Source organism: Antechinus flavipes, chromosome 2, assembly GCF_016432865.1.
Source record: "Antechinus flavipes isolate AdamAnt ecotype Samford, QLD, Australia chromosome 2, AdamAnt_v2, whole genome shotgun sequence".
NCBI lineage: Eukaryota > Metazoa > Chordata > Mammalia > Dasyuromorphia > Dasyuridae > Antechinus > Antechinus flavipes.
Genome location: NC_067399.1, coordinates 434495149 through 434512709, shown reverse-complemented (window position 1 = coordinate 434512709; position 17561 = coordinate 434495149). Strand labels below are relative to the sequence as shown.

General features: G+C 36.9%; 1 protein-coding gene across 3 annotated transcripts in view; it reads left to right on the top strand.

The window, feature by feature from the left end:
- UIMC1 (ubiquitin interaction motif containing 1) overlaps window positions 1-17561 on the top strand; it is a 137705-nt gene that overhangs the window by 6621 nt on the left and 113523 nt on the right. For 2 of the 3 annotated variants that reach the window (XM_051979008.1, XM_051979011.1), the window contains exon 1: window positions 9773-9938. The exons of the other annotated variant lie outside the window; for it this stretch is intronic. The gene's annotated coding sequence lies outside the window, so the exon portion shown is untranslated. Of the gene's footprint in view, window positions 1-9772; window positions 9939-17561 lie in introns of those variants that run through there. 3 annotated transcript variants of the gene reach the window in all.

Sequence of the window (17561 nt, the reverse complement as noted above, 5' to 3'; positions counted from 1 at the left end):
TGTCAATTTGTTGACCACTGGACAAAGTTAAGTTAAAGGTAAGGTCTCCAGTATAATTGGGTGCATCCTCTAAAGAGAATTTACTGAGAGACATTAATGCAAGTTACATAGAATGAATAAGGCTCTGAAACTTGTCCTGGTATAATTGGAGGGAATACCTATACCGATGAACACATGGATTCATGTAAATACATGAGTAACTGGGCTCATAAGTTACTCAGCTAGAAATACAGGAAGATAAAAGATATTTTTATTAGAGGCACAGACCTCACAAAAATGGGCCATTTTTTCTGTACTGAAGAAAGATTGAATGCTAAAATCATTGTGCAATGGATTTAGAAAATAATATCCCCCGAGTCCAATTAAATGCTCAAAATAGTTTTCAGTTCTCCAAGAAATGCATTCAAAACTGTAGTCCTTTGTATTTTAATAGTATGATTCCTGGCCACCATGCTGGATATTTATTTTTATTAGTCTTAATTCTTACTCATTCTTTGATCCACCTTATATGTGATATGCTAGGCAATGCCAAGATCCAGGATCTTGTTGGGGACTGACACTACTAGAAAAAACATGTATCTGCCATTTTCAATTTCTATTCTGTTCTTGATAAATGGGCATTTGGGGGCCATCTTCTAACAAGCATTCCACTGTGCATTACTGCCTTGGTTCCCAGGAGAAAGATTTTGCTAAAGGATAAAAAGCAGCCACAGTGGCATAAGGAGAGATTTCAGAATCTCTTCCTTATATCGTCAGCTCATCAATATAAAAGACTTTATTCTTCTCATTTTGGGAACTTGAGTCTTAAGCATGTCCTAATAAGGAAGTGCTATAGTGCATAAAGGCTTTCATTCTTAACTAGAAGCTACCCCTAACATTTGAAAATAGGGTCATAAAATGAACGTTCTGAAATAGAAATTAAGAATCAACATAAAGGATAAAGATACAATGGAGACTTCATCCCAGGATGTAATCCACTCCTGATTTTGTAAAGTTAGAGACTAAAAGCAGTCTATTTCCCTAGGTTGATCAAGCCCAAGTTATCCTATTCAAATCAAGGTACCTCTCCATAATGTAAACCAGCATAGAAAAAACTATAATCTGATTAATTGTAACACATTTAGAATTTTAATGGCATCTACTTTTGGTGATTTAAAAAGGAATATTGAAAAAGCTCAAGTCAAGAACCAGTGTTAGTATTGTGTATATAGTATATAGTAGAGGGTATTGTAATTTTGTAGAGAAAACAAAGCTTTTGAGTGGAGAAGGCAATTTGTTGAGCTATCCTCTCTATATGGAGGTGGACATAGAAGTGAATATAGGGTTAACTTTGGAATCAGGAAAACCTGGGTTCAAGTGCTTCTTCTGATACTTCTCACATAACCATGGACAAGTCATTTAATCTGTGTTCCAGCCCAATGCTAAGACTTAAAAGATGTAGATAATTGATTGGTGGCATTTCTGCAACAGGAGTTACATGTTTCAATGAAATTCAGGGCCACGCAAAATGATGGAAAGGAATTGCCCTATCTAGGAGCATGGTGGAGAAGTCATTCAGAGAAGGCTTCAAGAAATTTATCCAGATGAGAGATGAGATGTCTGGGCTGAAGCCCTTTCCTTAAATAAAGATTGGGAGTTCATGGCTTCACCCTCCAATCAGAGGAGCAAAGGGTGGTGATGGAAGTAGTCACTTATAGTAAAGCAGTAATCAGAATTCTAATTTATAAATTAATTTTTTGTCAGTTTGATTAATTTGAAATTATCCCTAAGGCTTGGAAGTATTGACACTTTTCCTGGACATTGTCCTACTCTGTAGAGGAATTGAAACTTCAGGAATCAATGGTATTGGCTTTTGCAAACTAATCAATCTTGATATTGTATTCACTTATCTAGAAAATATCTTTTCTGTCTTTATGCTTATGAAAGTTTTCTTGATATTCCCTCCTTCCAATACTCTGCCTGTTGAAATCCTATTTGTAATTCTAGTTAAATACTTCTTGCCAATAAAGCATTAAGTTTAAGAAACATCTATGGACTGTGCTAGGTCCTTAGAATAAAACAGATACAATGCAGATTTTGCCATGACAATCTAGTAGTGGGGAAAATGTCATCTATACAAGTAATTATACCACTGTAGTAAGAATTTGATAAATGTTTATGGATTAATGAAGTAAATGCAAAGGAGAGGGAAAAAACAAAACTCTATGGAAACTTAAAGAAGAGATAATTTCCAGATGGTAGGTGGTAGTTGGGTTTGAGGAATACTTTATGAAAGAAGGTAGCATTTGAGTTGGCTGTGGAAGGAAGATGGACTTATATAAACCAATTAAGAACTTGAGATAGGGAACAGAGAAACTTTTCGGGAAGGAAATGTAGTGGAATGGAAAGAGTTGCATTGATTTTGGACTTGGAAATGCAGAGTATACATTATAACTCTGTCACTGACTGGGTACTGGATTCCAGGCTGGCTTCCCCTTCTGTAACACAATGGTGGTAATGCATTTACTGATTCATAAAGTAGAGAGGTCATTTCTTTGTCAATCCTGAAATGGTATACAAATATAAGTTCATTATTCCAGTGAAATTAAATGATGGTAGATCATATGGTAGTAGAGTGCAATCTGTAAAATTGGGTGAATTGGTTCTATTTTCTTGACTAAAGGACCAATATTGTAGTGTAGTGTAGCTTAGAAGCATGCTCTAATGATAGCAAATATCTCTTTCTGTATATTGGTCTAGGTCCTTTTAGACTTGGTCCAGTCTTTAAGCTATTAAAAAAAAATCTTTTGGGGACAGCTAGGTGGTGCAGTGAATAGAGCACCCGCCGTGAAATCAGGAGGACCTGAATTCAAATTTGACCTCAGACAATTACCACTTCCTAGCTGTGTGACCCTAGGTAAGTCACTTTAATCCTAATTGCCTCAGGGGGGAAAAATCATTTGCATGAAATAGTCCATATATTTATTACAAAATTTTGGCTGATCAGACCAATATGAGCTTGGGGTGGTCTGCCACAGATCAGACAGTCTTTTTTTTTTTTTAAAGCTTTTTATTTTCAAAACACATGCATGGATAATTTGACATTGACTTTTGCATAGCCTTGTGTTTCAGATTTTCTCCTCCTTCACCCCCTCCTCTAGAGGACAAGCAATTCAATATATGTTAAACATGTTAAAATATGTTAAATCTAATATGTATAAACATATTTATACAATTCTCTTGCTGCACAAAAGAAATCAGATAAAAAAAAGAAAGTAAATGAGTAGGAAAACAAAATGCAAGTGAACAATAAAAAGAGTGATAATGTTATGTTATGATCCACATTCAGTTACCACAGGCCTCTCTCTGGGTGTAGAGAACTCTTTTCATTACAAGATCATTGGAACTGGCATCAATCATCTCATTGTTGGAAAGAGTCACATCAGAATTGATTGTCCATATAATATTGATGATGATGTGTACAATAACCTCCTAGTTTTGCTCATTTCACTTAGTATCAGTTCTTGTAAGCTCTCCAGGCTTCTCTGAAATCATCCTCCTGATCATTTCTTACAGAACAATAACATTCCATAACATTCATATACTGTAACATAATTAGCCATTCTCCAACTGATGGGCATCCACTCAGTTTCCAGTTTCTTGCCACTATACAAAGGGCTGCCACAAATATTTTTGCACACGTGGGTCCCTTTCCCTCCTTTAAGATCTCTTTGGGATATAAGCCCAGTAGAAACACTGCTGGGTCAAAGGGTATGCACAGTTTGATAGCCCTTTGGGCTTAGTTCCAAACTGCTCTCCAGAATGATTGGATTTGTTCACAGTTCCACCAACAATGCATCAGTATCCCAGTTTTCCTGCATCCCCTCCAACATATTTATCATTATCTTTTCCTGTCATCTTAGTCAGTCTGAGAGGTGTGTAGTGGTATCTCAGAGTTGTTTTAATTTTCATTTCTCTGATCAATAGTGATTTAGGGCACCTTCTCATATGATTAGAAATAGTTTTAATTTCTTCATCTGAAAATAGACACAGATAGTCTTTATGAATATTTGGGATGGATTTTCTAGCTTCACATCTCACATTTCTTATGAGCTAATTCAATTCTGCTCTGCTCGTAGAACACAGCATCTTCTCTGAAGGCAAGCCATGCTGAGCAGTCCTGTGCTAGTGTCTCCCATGCCATACAATCAATTCTAAAGTTCTTGGGATACCTTGAGAGAGAGAGTGTCTTTTTCTTGTAATGCTTTTTCTGATCACAACTTTTTTTTTTGATGTTTTTTATTATAGCTTTTTATTTACAAGATATATGCATGGGTAATTTTTCCCCTCCTCCCCACTCCCTCCCCCAGATGGCAGATTGACCAATACATGTTAAATATGTTAAAATATATGTTAAATACAATATATGTATACATGTCCATACAGTTATTTTGCTGTACTTAAAGAACTGGACTTTGAAATATTGTACAATTAACCTGTGAAGTAAATAAAAAATGCAGGCGGACAAAAATAGAGGGATTGGGAATTCTATGTAGTGGTTCATACTCATTTCCCAGAATTCTTTCGCTGGGTGTAGCTGGTTCAATCCATTATTGCTCTATTGGAACTAATTTGGTTCATCTCATTGTTGAATAGGGCCATGTCCATCAGAATTGATCATCATATAGAATTGTTGTTGAAGTATATAATGATGTCCTGGTCCTACTCATTTCACTCAGCATCAGTTCATGTAACTGAAATCATCCTGTTCTGACCACAACTTGTAATACTTTTTCTGATCACTTTGTGAATGCTTGTCCTATGTTGAGTTCTTTATAATATAGTCTTTTTTTTTTTTTTTTTTTTTTTTTTTTTTTTTTTTTGGCAAATGTACATTTGGCATTTGAACAGTGTGGCCAGCCCAAAAGAGTTGCATTCTCTACAGTAGAGCTGGAATGCTTGGCAATTTAGTTTGAGAAAGGACACCGATCTGGTATTTTATCCTGCCAGGTGATTTTCAGAATCTTCCTAAGGCAATTCAAATGGAAGCAATTCAGCTTCCTGACATGGCCAGCACTAGGATACTGTCCAGTTTTCATAGGTATACAACAATAAAGTCAGCACAACGACTCTGTAGACCTTTAGTTTGATAATCTAATACCTCTCCTTTCCCAAACTTTTCTTTGGAGCCTTTCAACATTGAGCGCTTAGCTCTGGTAATGTGTATATTGGTCTCATTATCAATGTGTACATCCCTGGAAAGTATACTGCCAAGTTAAATGTAAGCAGTGGTTCCACATGTGAATGATGTGGTGCTGACTGTTGGTGTATTTTCTTGGTGGTGTTAGGCTTAACTTAGCCCAAGCAATAGAGAATTGATCTATCCTTTGTGGCGTTTTAGCTTCAAAAGTTGCATTGAATATACAATCATCTGCAAACAAAAAATCATGCACTAATACTCCCTCAGTGCACTTGTTTTGGCTTTGTAACCTTTTCAAATTGAAGAATTTACATCATTGTGGTAGCTGATTTTGATGCCATGTTTGTTCTCATTGAAGGCATTTGACAACATAGCTGAAAAGATCATGCTAAAAAAAAGCGCGGGAGCAAGCACACAGTATGTGACCGTTGCTGTTGCTGTTTCCAACTTTATTCCTCCCAGGGAGGACTTAATGGTACTTTCTGACTTCCTCAAAGTCACACAGTTAAGTGTCAAAGACTATATTTGATTCCAGGCTGGCTCCATCTAGGATGGGATGGATTTCCTCCAAATCTATTTGCTCCAGCCTGCTTTTCTGGAGGGTAATAGAAAAATTTACTTATAAGGATAAAACAGTTGATAGACATTATAATGAGATAGGATGTCATCTTAGCTCCTCCCCATTAAGGCATCATTGAGAGAAGAGATTAATTCTAATGGGAGTAGTCCTTAAGGATTTAACCTTGCACATTCTGGCTGAGCACAATTGCCAAAAGTTGAACAAAGTTAAAATATGGGAGTCACTTGGATTATATTTTGCTCAGTGGCTTAATTTCATAGAGCTGACCCCTTTAATCATCCCCTCCCCCATCCTTTCTAATCATCATCTCTTTATAGTTTACTATTTTGTTCTCTACAAGATTACAAGAGGCAACTAGGTGGCACAGTGGATAAAGTGCTCAGCTGTTGCCTTAAAGTTTAGTCAGGCAGGGAGAGGGAATATAGAATTATCCATGCCCTTTAGACTTAACCTTTCATTTTTGCCATTCTTTCTAGTACAATGCTGATTCTCCTATGATGAGACCGCAAACTAACTTAAGGTAATTTTACAGTACATTTACCAAATCTTCATCTCTGCAGGTTAGGCCATAATTAGACAATAATTCTATGTCCACTAATCATCAGATAGCATGGGGGTTTAAAGTTCCTCACTTTTAAAAATTCTAGTTTCTAATCTTGATTTGTGGAAATGAGTGATTGGGAGAAGTGTCTAGGAGCAGTTTATGTCCATTGTCATCAGAGGACTGCTTAGTTGCATTCCTGGCCATTCATTAGTCACTAAATTTCACTTCCTTTGCATTGTATAAAATGGTCTGCAAATCTCAATGGGGATCACCCTTTACAAGGTTCACTGCAGTCTGAACAGAATGTACCCTATTTATTGTCTGTAGTTACCCAGGTTCAGCATACCTTTTACATGACATTCACTATATACTGTATTGTGTCCTATAGTTGAAGAAGTATAATGTAGCAAAGTACATACACATAAATAGCAAAAGTATTTCAGAGTTTGAAAATCAGTAGTTTAGGTAAAAAACTGCATGTAAGCATACTTATCAACACTGTATGCAGTCACAGTAAGTAAATAGTCTGTGTAACAAAATATACTATAGTTGTATACAAAACACATACCTTTCTCCAGGTAACTTATTATGATAAAGTTTTAATCCTTGCAGTATATTCTTATCCTCTGGGAGAGAGGCTCACTAATTCGTTTTCAAATACTTTCTGAAGCTTACAAGGAATTTTTAGAAGGGTCATGCATAGAATAGTACTGCTTATATAGCACCACCATGTTTGTGATTACCAAGTTTACAATCTACTATCATTTTCAACTTTCCACTTTCTCCTTACCCCCCACTCCATATCCTGTCAAGATTGATCTGTCATGCCATGTTGTAGAATCATGGGATCATAGGTAAAGAACTAGAAGGGATTCTAGACTATCTAGTATGGCCCTCTCCTTTGATAGGGGAAGAGACTTTTGCTCCCTCTGCATCTCTAGCATCACTCTCCACTTGTACAAATACAGCCCTAGTTGAGGCCTTTCTCATCTATGTTTGAATTACTGCAATAGCTTTCTAATTGGTCTCCCTTCCTCTTGTTTCTTACCTTTCTAATTCACGCTATTTAAATTGATATTCTAGGACCAGTCATGAACATAGTTTCCTTCAGAAGCTTCATTGCTAATTGTCTGAAAAGTAAAATACTACTTAGACAGCAAATGATTAAATGTTACTTTTTAAATAACCTGCTTATGTTCCAGACTAATTTCTCGTTCCCTCAGGGACACTTTAATTTCTAGTCAACCTAGACTACTTAATGTTCCTCGTACAGGATGTTCTCCCTCCCATGTTCTTGCATGTGTATGATGTCCTTTGGGCCTACAAATGTCGCTCTCACAAGGCTTTTCTTCTTTGCCCTGGTTACTGTGTTGTACAAACATTGATTTAGAGGCTTTAGGAGGAAAGAAAACAGAGCTGGCCTTTGAACCAGGGAAACCTGGGATCAAATCCCATATCTGATACTTAATGACTTTGGGACTCAGGCCAAATCCATGGCCAACTCTCCCAGATTAAAATTTGCTGAGAAAGTTCAATACTCTACCATTAGAACTTTCTTCCATCTGAGTTTCCTGCATCAATGAAATTCTAAATCCAGGCCCAATCTCTGTGATTATCTATCATCCATCTATATATCTCATACCTCTTCCCCCACTGAATGTAATCTTCTCAAAGGAGAGACAACAATCCCTCTTTTGCCTTTGTATGGCAAACACTGTGACTGTCTCACAGGACCATAAATTTAGATCTGAGAAGGACTTTAGAGTTTATTTAGTCCCCACTTGCTCATTTTACAAAGGAAGAAACTGAGCTTCAGAGTTTATGGGACTTGCTTACTCTCACAGCTAAAGAGCAGTGTAGTTGAGATTTGAACTCTGCTCTTTTGGCTCCATATTCATTGAGCTGTTTTTTGGGATTGTGAGTTTTTTGTTTTTTGTTTTTTATCTTAAATGATTTTTTTTGTTAGTATGGTGCTTCTCATTTGTTCAGTTTTGGTTTTCTTGACGCAATCCCATTTAGTGTTTTGTTAATAAAGTTCGCCATTTCCTTCTTCAGCTCATTTTTCAGTTGAAGAAATTGAGGTTAATAGGATTAAATGACTTGTCCAGAGTCACACAACTAGCTCATGTCTGAGGTCAGATTTAATTCCAGTACAGGAATTTTCCTAATCTCAGACCAGTTACTCCATTCCCTGAATCTCCTAACTGCCACCATTCTTAGTGGATACTTAATATTGGTTGAATGTATAAATTATTTGGAATTAATTAGAAGTGTATTGAGAAGATTAGTTGGGAAACAGACTAGGTAAGGCGACAGCCTAAAGGGTAGAGTCCTTCTTCTGTTAAACATGTTTTAAAAATAAGTTTTTATTGCTGTCTTCTGTTTCTCACATCATAGGTATTCTAAAAATCTTTCCCTCTCACTCTATAATGGAGCCATTCTATGTAATATGTAGTATTTTTTAGAGGGAAAAACATTGTCATAACTGATCAGTATATTAAAAAAGTCTGAAAACAATGTGCAATGTGTAACTCCTGTGGACCCTTCCAACTCCATAAAAGGGTAGTTAAGTTAAGAGTATCCTTTCATATATCTCCATTCAAATTCTGCTTCATCTTTATAAATTTTTTCCATTCACTTTTGATTTTGTCATTGTTCTATTCACATTGTTGTAATCACTGTGCATATTGTTTTATTGGCTCTGCTTACTTCACTCTGCATCTATTCATGTAGACCTTTCTCTGCTTCTGTGTATTCATCTCGCATATCATTTCCTACATCACTTTCATGTGTCGTTTCATTCATGTATATTTATTTAGCCATTCCTCCATCAATGGTCATCTGTTTTAGTTCCAATTCTTTGCTCACAAAAAGTGCTGCTATAAACATTTTGGTGAGATGAGGACTTTATTAATCATTGGCTTCCTGGGAGTATATCTGTTAACTTTAGAGGACTTTTTAACATTTATCCAGTAAATGCAGAATACCCATTGGGCCATCTCCAGGCATCCTGATCTTCAAATCTTGTCACTGGACCCAGATGGCTGTGAGGGGAAAGTGAGACTGGTGGCTGCTCAGCTCTTCCTCACTTAAATCCAATTCACTTGTGTGTCATGGCATCACTTAGCTGGTTGTGCATTGTGTGTCCGTGCTGGGCTTCTACACAGAAAAAATTCGAGTTTCTGGGCCACCTGATGTTGCGGGAAAGAAGATGCCCCAACGTGGCTAACAGTACAGAAAGAAATATTGTGTTCTTTTATCACTTTTTGGCTTGTAACGTGCAGATTTGCCCGGAAGTTTTAATTCTTGATTGTTCAGAAGGGGGACACTTCATCTTGATTAATTTTGCCACACCTCTGCTGGAGTCTTCCTCTTTCCGCCTACTTTGAGATGGTGTCTCCCATAGACTCCCCTCCTCCTCTAGAGAGTTGGTTTAGTCTGCTGCTTCTGCGGCTGCGCTTGGAGTTCCGCCTGGGTCCCTCCTGGAGTGTACTGTCTATGGTTGGCGCAGTTTCATCTGCCTCAGTGGTTCTATCCAACCCCAATATCGGGACTCGGGAAGTGCCAGGGCCATCAGAACCCCATCCCCTCTCAGATTATCCGTGCGAGGCCGGGGTCGCTTCGGATTTAGACTGGTGAGTAACTATCGCCCGGTTTCTTCCATCCCCGAGGGCCGCTTGTTGCTGCCTCTCTGCCTCAGCCTCTTCCCCCTTTCCCATCAAGTCATTTTTCTCTCACTTGGATGGAGTCAGGATCTTTTCCCCCAGGACTCTTATCTTCTCGGAGACTCTTAACCCCTCTAGCTACTTTCCTGGACCCTAACACGCCTCCCCCAACCCTTCATCACCACTTATTAACCTCTCCTTCCATCTCATCCCAGTTCTCCCCCCCCAAAGATACCCCATTCTTGTTTTAACTTCCTTATCCTTGGTACAGGATAAAGAAGATCCATTTTAAAGTCAGAAGATCCCTGCCACAGTTTACCTTTGTGACTTGGCTGACTCACTTAACCTCCAATGCCTTGATTTCCTTAATTGGAAAAGGGGAGAGGTAGCCTCTGTGATGTTAGAAGTCTTTTCCAGCTCTCATCTAGAATGCCTTGACGTTATCTCCAGGATATTCATTCCTATTAATTCATTTCCCCTCTTAAGTTTTTTTTTTTTTTTAATAGAAAGTGTTATGAAACTTTTTAGGGCATTATCCACCCATATCTGTTTATCCTTTTCTCTTCTCCAAAGATGGATTATATCTTAACTTTTAACTTCATCTTCCTGTTATCATTTATACTGTACCTATCTTTATCTTCCCTTTCATTCCATCTGCACTGTTTTGCCACCTTTTCTTTTTCAGCCTACCTGTTGCCTTTTTTTTTTTTTTTTAACTACTGAGGTTTACCATGTACATTGGATGAATATCTTTCAAACTTTTATGGTAGTAAATGACCTGCTTTATGAGTGATTGAAATACAGAATTTTTCCTGGGCTTATAGATGCCTATCTTAACTCCTGTTTTCTTTCTATTACTAATTCCTTTGGCAAGATGTCTACTTTTCTAGGTAAACTGCACCTCTGTGGATAAGATATAACTAGAGGGAATTTGCCCTATCACTTTACAAGTGCCTGGAATTCAGTAGGTACTTAATACATATTTATTTATTGTAGATTAATTTTTTTCTATCAGGCAGAAATAGGATTTAGAAGTGGAAGAGAAACTAAATTTAATTTTTTTTTTTTAGTAGTAAGACTACTAATTGGATTTAGAACTGTCAAATTACTTGCCCAAACCACCCAGGTAAGTAAATAGAACTTTTGTTCATACACAGATCCTTTAATTCAAAAGCCACTGTTCTGTAGGCCAGATAAGTTGGAAGCTAGTGGAAATTACTTCCTGTTACCCTCAAACAAATTGACCAAGAAAGAGGGTAGAGGGTTGTGATTGCAAATATAAGCTACTATGGAAACTAGATTTGAAGGCCTCCTACTGCCTTGTTTAATTAAACTTTAGAAAAGCCATATATAAGCCTTTTACCAGGACCTGAAATGCTGAATCTCACTTGGAACAAAATTCATTTTCTTTGGTGTGAGGGGTATCTGTAAAGTTGTTTGGAGTGTGGAAATGAAGGGAAGGAACTGGAGAGCTCTGCTTCTTTTAGTTTGAGAAAGTCTTGCCTTAAGGTTTTGTACATCTGAAACATTTTGATTCTGAATTGCTGTGGGGGGAAAAATCTTTCCTTTATCTTTGTCCTTTCTTGCTTGCAACACCCTTCTCCTTTTCCTTGTTCTCCCTTTCTCTTTTGCTCTTTAGAGAGAGTTTCTTCCTTTCATTTTAGGCCTTTTCTCTTTTTTTTTTTTTTTTTTTTTTTTTTTATAATAAATTTTATTTTATTTAATAATAACTTCGCATTGACAGAATCCATGCCAGGATAATTTCTACACGACATTATCTCTTGCAATCACTTATGTTTCGTTTTTTCCCCTCCCTCCCTCCTCCCCCCCCCCCCCAGGATGGCAAGCAGTCCTATATATGCTAAACATGTTGCAGTATATCCTAGATACAATACATATTTGCAGAACCAAACAGTTCTCTTGTTGCACAGGGAGAATTGGATTCAGAAGGTAAAAATAACTCGGGAAGAAAATCAAAATTGCAAATAGTTCACATTCATTTCCCAGTATTCCTTCTTTGGGTGTAGCTGTTTCTGTCCATCATTTCTCCAATGAAACTCAGTTAAGTCTCTTTGTCAGAGAAATCCACTTCCATCAGAATACATCCTCATACAATATCGTTGTCGAAGTGTATAATGATCTCCTGGTTCTGCTCATCTCACTTAGCATCAGTCCATGTAGGTCTCTCCAAGCCTCTCTGTATTCATCTGCTGGTCATTCCTTACAGAGCAATAATATTCCATAACGTTCATATACCACAATTTACCCAGCCATTCTCCAATTGATGGGCATCCATTCATTTTCCAGTTTCTAGCACTACAAACAGGGCTGCTACAAACATTTTGGCACATACAGGTCCCCTTCCCTTTTTTAGTATCTCTTTGGGGTATAAGCCCAATAGAAACACTGTTGGATCAAAGGGTATGCACAGTTTGATAACTTTTTGGGCATAATTCCAGATCGCTCTCCAGAATGGCTGGATTCGTTCACAACTCCACCAACAATGCATCAATGTCCCCGTTTTCCCGCATCCCCTCCAACATTCATCATTGTTTTTTCCTGTCATCTTAGCCAATCTGACAGGAGTGTAGTGATATCTCAGAGTTGTCTTAATTTGCATTTCTCTGATCAATAGTGATTTGGAACACTCTTTCATGTGAGTGGTAATAGTTTCAATTTCTTCATCTGAAAATTGTCTGTTCATATCCTTTGACCATTTATCAATTGGAGAATGGCTTGATTTTTTATAAATTTGAGTCAGTTCTCTATATATTTTGGAAATGAGGCCTTTATCAGAACCTTTAATTGTAAAGATGTTTTCCCAGTTAGTTACTTCCCTACTAATCTTGTTTGCATTCGTTCTGTTTGTACAAAGGCTTTTTAATTTGATATAATCAAAATTTTCTATTTTGTGATTGGTAATGGTCTCTAGTTCATCTTTGGTCACAAATTTCTTTCTCCTCCACAAGTCTGAGAGATAAACTATCCTATGTTCTTCTAATTTATTTATAATCTCGTTCTTTATGCCTAGGTCATGGACCCATTTTGATCTTATCTTGGTATGTGGTGTTAAGTGTGGGTCCTTGCCATTTTAGGCCTTTTCTCACATTTTATCTCTTGTACTCTTGGAAACTCTTAGGCCATGCAAACACTGTCATGCATTTAGGAAAAGTTAAATGAAATTTTAAAAATCTAATAAAATAGAAATACATGATTTGTGGCTTTTGAGTCAATATGCACACTTTTGGGGAAGATGCTGAATGGGCCCCTTTCTTTACTTCCTTCTCCTCCTGGAGGAGGACTAAGTATACAGAGTTTTTGTTTTTTTCACAAATCTAACTCTACATAAGGAATTAGAAAAGAAATCCACACCAAAAAAAAAAAAATCATCTCAACTTTACATGACATTACTGTGTCATCCATATTTCTCCCTCCCCCACCCACCCTGCTGCAGCAACCCCCCCCAATAAAAACAAAAATAAAACCCCTCCAATTGAAAGCCAGAATGGAAATGGAAAGAAATCTGCTAGATCTGGGGCTTGAGTTTGAGACTTTTGGACTGAGAAAGGAGATCTTTCCCTCAAACCTCAAACTCAACCCTATCTCTGCTCCATATGTGTAGATGTCGAGCCCCAACATTTCTGCATGCAGTTGCTATCCCTCTTCCACCTTGGTGCTGTTTAGGCACTATGTGACTAGCCTTGGCCCCAAGTGTTTCTCTTCCTGTTCTGTTCCCTCATGTCCTTGAAATTGCATACCACCCCTTTCTGCCTGTCTCTCTCCCTCCCTTTCCCATGATCACTGGCAAATATTCATGATATCTGCATAACTTTCCACTTATGTAAAACTAGAATTGTCTGGACTATTTCAGAGCATCTTGGTTCCTCTTCCAGAAACTCATTCTACTCAGGAATTTCTTTTTAGGTTCACCAATTTGTGACATCAATGCCTTAGAATAAAATAGGTGTGTAATAAAGGTTTATTGACTGAATGATTGTCTGAATCCTTAAGTGTAGTCATCTAGCCTTCATGTCATTTAAAATTTTTAATTTAATTTAATTTTTTGCTGAGGCAATTGGGGTTAAGTGACTTGCCCAGGATCACATAGCCAGGAAGTGTTAAGTGTCTGAGGTCAGATTTGAATTCAGGTCCTCCTGACTTCAAGGCTGGTGCTTTATCCACTGCACCAACTAGCTGCTTTCATTTTTCTTTTCTTACAGAGTTCAGTACTTTATTGATACTTTCAATCCCATCAGACCTTTGAGCATTCTTCTTTCTTTGTATTATTATTATTATTTTTGGTGATGTTATAAATGCCCACGAGTTAAATTGTAACCTTTACAAAGATGGCTCCCAGATGGATTTTTATCTAACTATGGTATCTCTTAGTAATTTCTATCTTGAGAATAGAACTGATTTGGCATTTTGAATTAGATGTACTACATGAATCTCAAACTCAACACATTCAAAACAAAATTATCTTTCACCCAAAATCCATTCTATCTAACTCTCCATTACTGTTGAAGATAACATTATCTTTCATAGTCTTCCACTCATCCCTTGTTATGTCACAGTCTCCTTGAACTGTTTTACCTCAATTTCCCTGCGTTAGTTTCTCTAATTGTCCTGAGTTTCCCTAAATTGTTCTGCCTCAGTTTCCTTAACTGTTCTGCCTCAGTCCCCTTAGTTGCAAAACCCCCTCTGGTTTTTAAGACTAGGGGCCACTTGCTCTAAGTTATAAATTATAAATGTAAAACTCAAGGGGGAGTTCAGACGTCCTGGCTCGTAACTCCTGTCCTCAAGAATTTATGGCACTACCCCCTCTAAATATTTCAAAAGATAAGACTATCTAGGATACCTCATTGACATCTTTACTTCTGTTAATATTCAGACATCCTGACTCTGGTTCCCTAGTTTTCCCCCCATCCTGCTAGAACCAAATTTATGGTCCTGAAACTTCCTGCTCTTTTCTTCCTCCTTTGTTTCAAGAGTCCTATATAAAAACTTGGGATTCTCACATTCACCACTGGATACTTTGAGACGAGAGTCCTGTCCAGTCAATCAAACTCTCCAATTAATAAAATATTAAAAACCCTCTAATCTCTATCTTGCCTCAGTTTCTCTTGCATTACACCTTATCTTCAGCCCCTTTTTACTTCCCTTGTGGATTATTGCAGTAACCTCCCAATTGGTCTCTACCCCAAGCTGTTTCTTAATCTAATTCATCCTTCACATAATTGTCCATGATTTTCTTAAAGCTCAAGTCTGATCATATTATTTTTCTTCTTCCTCCTAACTCCATCTGAAGTCTCTAATTTTCTAGGATGAAATTTAAACTTCTTTTTGGCATTTCAGCTATTCACATTTCATCCTTAGTAAATTTTGTTCCCACACTATATGGTTTAGTCAAACTATTCTTGCCACTTTTCCTTTGAAACATCCATACTTCCCATCTCTGTGCCTCAGTAATGACTGTCCTTATTTTTGGAATGCCTTCCATATTCATTTCTGCCTGTTGGAATATCTAGTTTCCTTTAAAATTCATCTCGTGTCAGGAGGACAGAGTCCAAATCTGGCCTCAGATACTTAGGACGTCTTAGCTGTATGACTCTGGGCAAGTCACTTAACCTTAATTGCCTTCGCAAAAAAATAAAAAAATAAAAATGAGGTAAACTTCCATCTCATTCTTCCTCTTACATAAGGCTTTTAATGACATTGCCCTCAGGTGATTCTCACCAAAGTTACCTTTGTAAACCCCTATATGTGTATTGTTTCCACTTTATATACTTTTGAAGATCAAAAGGTATCTTTTATATTTGTGTCTCAAGTACCTAGGACCTTGTCCTACTTAGTAGGAATTTAATAAATATTTACTGATTAATTGGTGTGTCTGAGACCATTTTCTCCTCTCTTCAAGCTCTCCCCGATGATTACCAAAATGCTATTCATAAATTACAGAACTTGTCCTCCTACTCATTAAATTCCATTGGTTCTTTCTGGTATCCAGGATATATTACCAACTCTATTGTTTAATATTAAAACTCTTTATTGTGTTTCCAACTTACCTTTCTAAACTTTTTTTGCATATTTCTCTCTTTCCCACATTCTATGGTGGACTCCAGCTAAATTGGCCTACTTGTTTTGTTTTGTTTTTTCCTTTATATAAAAAGAATAGCTTTTTTATTTTAAAAATACATGCAAAGATAGTTTTCAACATTAACTTTTTTGGGGAGGGTCAAATCTTACATTTTTTTGTTTTTTTAATTAAAGCTTTGTATTTTTCAAAACATATACAAGGATAATTCTTCAACATTAACACTTGCAAAACCTCATGTTCCAATTTTCCTCCCTTTTTCCCCACCTCCTCCCCTAGATAGCAAGTAATCCAATATATGTTAAACATGGTAGAAACATATATTAACTCTTGCAAAACTTTGTCTTCCAAATTTCTCTCTCTCTCTTCCCTTACACAGCAAGTTAATCCAATATAGGTTAAACATGAGTAATTCTTGAAATTACATTTCCACATTTATTATGCTGCACAAGAAAAATTAAATCAAAAAGGGAAAAAAAAAGAAAAAAATAAGCAAGCAACCAACGACAAAAAGTGAAAACTTTGTTGTAATCCACATTCAGTCCCCATAATCTTCTCTCTGTATGCAGATGCCTTTCTCCATTTCAAGTCTTTTGGAATTGGCCTGAATCACCTTTTATTGAAAAGAGCCACATCCATCATAATTGATTATAGCATAACCTTGTTGCTGTGTACAATGTTCTCTTTATTTCACTTCACTTAGCATCAGTTCATGTGTCTCCAGACCTTTCTGAAATTGTTTCTCATGCAATACTAATATTCCATAATATTCGTAAATTGTAACTTATTCAGCCATTCCCCAGCTGATGGGCAGCCATTCAGTTTCCAGTTCCTTAGTTTACTTGTTGACCCTCATAACATTTGATCTCCAAGCTGTATGTAAATAGGCTATGCCTCATACTTGTAATGTGCTCTTTCCTCACCTCAGCTTCTGAGAATCTCTAGCTACTTTCAGCTTGTGTCACCTCAAATTAGACATTTCTTGAGATCTTCTAGTGTATATGGATTTTCCCCAAAATTATCTTCTTTGCTTTGTATGTTGTATCTATTTATATATTCTGTTTGAGCAGAGAATCTTGTAGCTACAATGCTAAATACAATGCTCAGGACGTTGTAGGCACTTAATAAATGCTCATTGATTGATAGACCTATCCAATGGCATTTTCTCTTGAGGCTTGCAAAAATGAGACACTTGAACCTTTCCCATTCTTAAAAATAACATAATTGCCTAATCTTTATATCATCTTATATCTTGCTTCCTTTACACAGATAAACTAGAAAAATGTCTGCACAGGTTGGTCTGGTCTGACCTTATCTCACACTTATTTCTTAACCCTTTCCAGTTTGCTTTCTCACCATTTATAAATAACCCAAACAAAATAACTTTTCTACTGGCTTCCCATCTTTCCATTCCCCAGAAGCTATTTCTTTATAACAATTTTAGAAGAGTTAGGAAAAAAATCATTAGTAAAACTAACCAACATATCGGATAAGTACTG